This window comes from Coregonus clupeaformis, unplaced genomic scaffold (assembly GCF_020615455.1).
Source record: "Coregonus clupeaformis isolate EN_2021a unplaced genomic scaffold, ASM2061545v1 scaf1325, whole genome shotgun sequence".
In the NCBI taxonomy this organism is placed as follows: domain Eukaryota; kingdom Metazoa; phylum Chordata; class Actinopteri; order Salmoniformes; family Salmonidae; genus Coregonus; species Coregonus clupeaformis.
In genome coordinates, this window is record NW_025534779.1 from 145,843 (window position 1) to 153,012 (window position 7,170).

Genomic DNA, 7,170 nt, shown 5'->3' on the forward strand with positions numbered 1-7,170 from the left:
GCAGACAGAAGCCTCACCACACAGGTAGGTGTGTGTGTGTGTTGTGTGTGTGTGTGTGTGTGTGTGTGTGTGTGTGTGTGTGTGTGTGTGTGTGTGTGTGTGTCTGAAAGCAACATTTTATGTGCTGACTATCTTGTCTTTCCATAGTTCCGTACCTTCTCCATTAAATCAGGAAAGGCGGTAAGCCTCACCCCAGGTCCTGTGTGACACCATGGGCCTGGGGGAGGCTACAAGGGTTGGAATGGATGACATAGTCAGCATATACAAGGGCCACGCTCAGGACAGATACCAGGTATGTAGAGGCACAACGCAAACAAACCGAGGGGGACCATTCGTTGGTATCGTGTTGTTGAATGTATAAACTGATCGATTAGGGACCAAGCATTATGAATGGTCGCTGGGCGACAGAGTCGCGCCGATGCTGACAATATACCCGCAACTAGATGGAAACCCACACTGCCTGAACTTTGATATCCTGTGGTTGTATTGCTTTTCACAATAGAAGAAATCCGAGAAAGTTCTGATATAGCAAAGAAGTGTAGTTTCTTCATTTCACTAAGTTCAGCTCACCCCAGAACGTTGGACCAGTTCTGATCCTGACTCATAATTGTGTCTCTGTTTGTCATTTACAGTTTAACCCCACATGGCTCCCTTTGCAGCCGGATGTATCTGGAAATCGCAAGCATGCAACTCTGAATCCACCAGATCCACTGTGTGGAGGACGTGGACGCCAGCAGTTTCTCTGATGTCTGCTAAGATGGTGGATAAGTTGGCTGCTATCCGCAAGAAGAGCAATCAGAAACCGTGCCAGGGAAATAAAACCAATGCATCGATTGCTGCCATACCTTGTCCATAGACTGCTTACAGGGTTAGAAACCAATGTGTCATTTTTTGTAATTTGGGTGAAATATTCTGCTGGGCAATTCCACAATGTGTTTGTGTGTCTTTCAGACCCAGGAGTTGGAGTGCGCCTGAGCATTCCTGTGTTTGTATTCAGCCAGTGAAGAACTACAGCCAGGAGTGTGATCTGACTGTGACACTGATGACCTGCTGCCCAGTGCTCTGAACCAGATGTTTAACTATGCTGACTACTTCTTCGAAAAATCAGCCAGAGGAGCCTGAAGAGCTGCACGCATCGAAGCCCCCGCCCCAAACCTGAGTCAACAGAGACAAGTACTGTTACATGCACACAATAATGCGAAGACACGTAGTAGATTAATTTAATAATTTTGATTTAAATGTTTACTTGCTTTGCCTAGAATAACTATTTTCCTAATGATCCTGTTTGCATGGACACATCTGATATCACACTATGTGATGGCACACTGATAAATGCAGAAAGTTGCAATCAAAATAAACGATCTACCACACAAACCATGTTCGGTTTTGGGAAGAATATTTGATTCTGAGTTGGACATGTAAAGTTTGTATGTGAAAACTACTTAGAAGACGTGGAATTCAGTTGTTCAAACTCACTTTACTCCCACTAAAGACGGAGGATCTTTCAAGGTGCTAAAGGTATAACAGATGAGTAATACATCACTGAACGGTATTGGTGTTTGCTTACTTCGATTTTGACCTTTACGCCAATTAAGATAAGCAGAGTAAGGTGTTTAATGACTATATACTACTGCCATAATCAGTTTAATATCAAATTATTAGTGTGGATGTAAACATACTCAAAGAAGATTGTTTGACTTACCTATATTTCCTGGGTGGGGATGGGGTATGGAATAGTATAAGGTGGTTGTGTATTCAAACATTAACGGCATGTTAATAATGTCAGATGGATTGAGGTAGCCTCACCTGCACTCCGCCAGGTCAGCCAGGAGGTGGGGCAATCCATCTATAGTCCCGTTTCCCCAGCTTCTAAGATACTACTGTTGTGGAAATTCAACACAGGGACACTCAAAGTAATATTCAATGAATCATTGTTTATTAACAGCAAGCTGGATAGGTCACAGTCAAACCTTAGATGCATAAATGACCGGTCTGAAGTGAGTTCCGGGCAGTCCGGATCTTTATATACTGCTTACAGACACGTTATAGGATAGGGTTGTGGCATGTGGTGAAACCATCTTATATCTTAACTTATAGGACATATTTGGTGTTCTGCCAGATGGTGGCTAAGGATGGTATGTGACCCCCCTCATATCTTTACCAAGCACAGGCAGGGAACCAAGGATTATTTATGACACTAAGACAAGATGAACATTTTCAAGGCTGTTCCTTCACAAGATAAAATCATCCATCACACTACTTCTCATTATTCAAGACATTATCAGCATTGTTGTTACTGGTTAATGGATTTACCATAGTCCTTTAATATTTAATTAAAATGATTTACTCTTCTGCTTAACTCAAATGATTGTTGTAAAATTTTTGCTGTTTGTACCAGGTAGTATTCAACATGAGTCTTATGTTGGATGTCTCTCACTGTCTGTGCCAGGCTGCATCTCGTATATGAGTTCAAGTGTTGGATATCTCTCTACTGTCTTTCTGAAAGTTTGGACAACTGTAGAGCAAGTTGAGTGAGTAGGCCCTAGATATGTGACAGATATTTATTCAGTAACTAGTGTTGTTATATGAAAATACTAACACAATTATAAATGAGCAGTATACAGTTGAATGTTTATCTGACCAATAGCAGCACAGACTCTTGCAGAGATGTGTTGGTAGACAACCTTACTACATACACATATGTATTTAATTACAATATACACTGAGTGAACAAAAAAACACCTCCACACAGACGACCAGTGAATCCAGGTGAAAGCATATGGACCCTTATTGATGTCACATTTTAAATCCACTTCAATCAGTGTAGATGAAGGGAGGAGACAGGTTAAAGATGGATTTTTAAGCCTTGATACAATTGAGACATGGATTGTGTATGTGTGCCATTCAGAGGGCAGCTGAAAGACAAAATATTTTAAGTGCCTTTGAATGAGGTATGGTAGTAGGTGCCAGCACACCGGCTTGTGTCAAGAACTGAAACGCAGCTGGCTTTTTCACAATCAACAGCTTCCCCATGTGTATCAAGAAAGGTCCACCACCAAAGGACATCAATATTAGGAAGGTGTTCCTAATGTTTTCTATACTCAGTGAAAATTGTAACTGGAAAGTCAGAATGGAATAGCCTCGGAGAATTAAGATAAAAAGGTTTATAAAGCAATAACTAAAAGTTACCATTTAACAATCTAGATCAGTGTATTGTCTGATCCTAACCTTAACCATTAGGAAGGTCAAACCCAAAACCCACTTCAGATCAATAACACACCTACACCCCTAGTACTCAGACTCCTGATACCCAGCCCGATCATCAAAGTAGTCGTCAGTGTAGGAAGATTGGACATCGGCAGTAAGCAGGAGGACAGTTCTGTGGATGTCAGCTCAAACTCACGACTGTAGTTCTTCACTGGCAGGACACACGACTGGGACACACTCCAGACAAACACTCACCTCGCTGGGTCTGAAACAAACACACACATACACACACGGTATGAGCACACGTAGAGACACACACAAATGCATGCACACACACGCACACACATTCACGCACACACACACACACACACACACACACACATATGGTTGACGTATAAGGTGTATATGTGTGAATAGTGATTATTCAGACTCAGCCATGCACTCACCATCCCCCCTCTATGTAGTGGCTGAGGCAGACGTTGGCTGTGGCCTTTTCACTAGAGGACAGGTCTCATCCACCTTAGTAAGGAGGACCAGCTGGGGAACAACTAGTGACACAAAAAAACATGTTAACACACACACATGCACAGACACGCACAGACACGCAAACACTCACTTCCTTCCATATCAGCTGTTGATCTCATGGATGGCGGCGAGCTTGTCCACCATCTTGGCAGAGAGCAGAGGACTTGCAGCGCCCAGTACGAGACCACACAGTGGATCATGTCCTTCAGGCTGGGCGACTTACAGCAATGCTCCAACACCATCCGCCTGGACAGACATGGAGGGTTGAACTGGGGGAGAGAAACAGGATATCAGTCCTCAAGATAAAGACAGTGCCTTCGGAAAGTATTCAGACACCTTGATTCTTTTCCACATTATGTTCAACACCGTAATATGATGTGATTTCACTCAGCAATCTACACACATACATAATGACAAAGCGAAACAGCTTTTTAGAAATGTTTTTAATTTATTTAAAATAAAAAACAGAAATACCTTATTTACAAAAATTAGACCCTTTGCTATGAGACCTGGGGAATTGAGCTCAGGTGCATCCTGTTTGCATTGATCATCCTTGAGATGTTTCTACAACTGGATTGGAGTCCACCTGTGGTAAATTCAAATGATTGGACATGAACGGTAAGGCACACATCTGTCTATATAAGGTCCCACAGTTGACAGTGCATGTCAGAGCAAAAACCAACCCATGAGGTCAAGGAATTGTCTGTAGAGCTCCGAGACAGATTGTGTGAGGCACAGGTTGGGGAAGGGTACCAAAACATTTCTGTAGCATTGAAGGTCCCAAGACCACAGTGGCTCATATTCTTAAATTGGAAGAAGTTGGAACCAACAAGACTCTTCCTAAGAGCTGGCCGCCCGGCCAAACTGAGCACCGAGGGAGAAGCGGGCCTTTGTCAGAGAGGTGACCAAGAACCCGATGGTCACTCTGACAGAGCTCTTGAGTTCCTCTGTTGAAATGGGAGAACTTTCCAGAAGGACAACCATCTCTGCAGCACCTACACTAATCAGGCCTTTATGGTAGAGTGGCATGGTAGAAATTATATTGGAAGAGCGACTGCAGATTCTTTCTGCAAGCAACAACTTTATTATAAGATTTGCAAAATGAAGTTAATCAACAACCACTCAAATGGTTCATGGTTGAAAAGCTCACGAACAGAGTGGTTTTCTTTATAGAAAGTATATCCTCGCATCTATGTGACAGTTAGCAGATGTGCAGAACAGGCCCTGGGAACAGAGTTGCATTTCACCATTCTCGTTCCTCCCTGCAACCCCACGCAGCTACATTCCTGCCGATCGCTAACACAGGAGGTACATACTGCGGTGTATCTAAATGACTCATAAATCTGTAGCTCAGATTTATACACATGACAAGTTTGTATCAGTAAATAATACTAGAATATAACAATGGACACCCTTTAAGTAAAAAACAGCATAGTATGTTAATTAAACAGTATATATGTAATGGATATAATTTCCTCCACAGTGCCAGACGGAAGCCAATTTTCAATAAAGGGCACATGACAGTCCGCAGGAGTTTGCTGCAAGGTAATGTATACTTTTTGGCATGAGAAACAAGATTCTCTGGTCTGATGAAACCAAGATTGAACTCTCTTTGGCCTGAATGCCAAGCGCCACGCCTGAAGAAATCCTGGCAACTATCCCCACGGGGAAGCATGGTGGTGGCAGCCATGCTGTGGGGATGTTTTTCAGCGGCAGGGACTGGGAGACTAGTCGATCAAGGCAAAGATGAAAGGAGCATCAGAGAGATCCAGATGAAACTCGCTCAAGAGCCGCCTTTCAGGACCTCAGACTGGGAAAAGGTTCACTTCCAGCAGGACAACGACCCTAAGCACACAGCCAAGACAATGCAGGAGTGGTTGGACAAGTCTCTGGAATGTCCTTGAGTGGCCTGTAGCCAAAGCCTGGACATGAACCCGATCGAACATCTCTGGAGAGACCTGAAAATAGCTGTGCAGCAACGCCTCATCGAACCTGACAGAGCTTGAGAGGATCTGCAGAGAAGAATGTAGTTCCCAAATACAGGTGTGCCAAGCTTGTAAAGGCCATACCCAAGAAGACTCGAGGCTGTAATCACTGCCAAAGGTGCTTCAACAAAGTACTGAGAAAATATTGAACATTTATGTAAATGTGATATTTCCAGTTTTTAATAGAATACATTTGCAAACATTTCTAAAGATTTGTTTTTGCTTTGTATTATGGGGTATTGTGTGCAGAGATTGATGAGGGGAAAAAAAATTTATCAATTTTAGAACAAGGCTGTAGCCCAACAAAATGTGGTGAAAGTCAAGAGGTCTGAATACATTCCTGAATACACTGTATACTGCTACTGCCACCATTGCTACTATCAACCACATGCTTTTCCTACCATGAGGCTGGTGCTACTTTAAGTCGGAGGACAGGCCTGGTTGTAATGCGGAATGATGGTATCAAACATATGAAATCATAGATAATTTCATTATTCATCTTCTCTTCTCCACCAGCCACCACTGCCACACATTTGCCAGTTTTACTCACCTGGTACCGGTCTTAAAATGCGTCAGGATACGGGTGATGTCATCTATATCCAGCCCTGCGCTGGGTCCTTCCTCCAGGCCTATGGTGTCACATAGGACCAGAGGGAGAGCCTTCCCACCCTGCTCTGCCTTGATGCTGTAGGGCACGAACTGCTGGAGAGAGAGAGCGAAATGTTAAGTCAGTACAATAGTGATGCTCCAGAGGTTTTGTATAACCAGTAGTTTTGAAAGTAGTGTTCACGCAGCCAAAAATGGGTCCTGAAAATGTTGCACAACATACAATATGTTTTGTAAGTGCTTAAAGAGCAATTCCAATCGCTAACTCCTTATGCTCATTATCTCCATATGTGAAAACAACGTATTTCTTCGTTCTTGTAGAAAAAAAAATAGAAAGTTAAAAAGTCTTTACTTGTTCTATGCAGTGGGGGGTGGTTTGGATGGTTGAGGGAGTCGGGGGACGTGAGTGGATGGGTTAAGGGGCAGCTCGGGGACTGTGGGAGTGGTCTTGGATGGTTGAGTGGGGGGACCAGGGAGGGTGGATGGTTGAGGTAGTGGGAGTGAGATGGTTGAGGGGAGTGGGGAGGGGAGGGTGATGGTTGAGGGGCGGGCCTCTGGGGGGACTGTGAGGCCTGGATGGTTGAGGGGTAGCTCTCTTGGGGACTATGGGAGGGTCTTGAAAATCGGGACTGTGCGAGGGTGGTTGAGGAGCTCGGGGATTTTGGGGAGGGTCTTGATGGTTGAGGGGCAGCTCTGGGGGACTGTAAGGTTTGGATGGTTGAGGGAGCTCGGGGAACTGTGGGAGGGTTTGGATGCATGAGGTGTGAGGGAGGGTGATGGTTGAGGGGCTGGACGGGGAGGGTTTTGATGGTTGAGGGTAGCCCTCGGGGACTGTGGGAGGGTATTG

At 44.1% G+C, this 7,170-nt stretch overlaps 1 pseudogene; it reads left to right on the plus strand.

Annotated features, from left to right (window-relative positions):
- The first annotated feature begins 211 nt into the window (after nt 1-211).
- On the plus strand, nt 212-1,159 carry LOC123486825 (annotated as a pseudogene).
- The last annotated feature ends 6,011 nt before the right edge of the window (nt 1,160-7,170 follow it).